The following is a 324-nucleotide window of genomic DNA, read 5'->3' on the forward strand; positions in this document are numbered from 1 at the left end:
CACAAAAGCCTTTGGTGTAAAATACTTTGCAAATGTTGATACCGAGTTACAAAGCGATTCCTTTTCGTAACACAGTTCAGAGTCATCAACGTGTGAGGTGGTAATCGCTTCCACAGCTAAATGTCACGCTTTCCGTCATCGGCTACAACTACAACTGCATTCTGATTTCACGTAAGCGAACAGACGTACCACAACGTTGACCTTCAGTATAAACAGTATCAATTCAGTATTATGGCAAAGTATCCGTGGTGTTTGGGGTCATTGGTGGAGGACGGATGCCATTAGGTTTAGAATTATTACGTAGAGACATATTTAGGAAAATGT

At 41.0% G+C, this 324-nt stretch overlaps 1 protein-coding gene across 1 annotated transcript in view; it reads right to left on the reverse strand.

Annotated features, from left to right (window-relative positions):
- The window catches only part of LOC119590522 (trissin receptor-like), a 25,063-nt gene that overhangs the window by 14,292 nt on the left and 10,447 nt on the right, over window positions 1-324 (reverse strand). The window lies entirely within an intron of this gene.

Source organism: Penaeus monodon, chromosome 27 (assembly GCF_015228065.2).
Source record: "Penaeus monodon isolate SGIC_2016 chromosome 27, NSTDA_Pmon_1, whole genome shotgun sequence".
NCBI lineage: Eukaryota > Metazoa > Arthropoda > Malacostraca > Decapoda > Penaeidae > Penaeus > Penaeus monodon.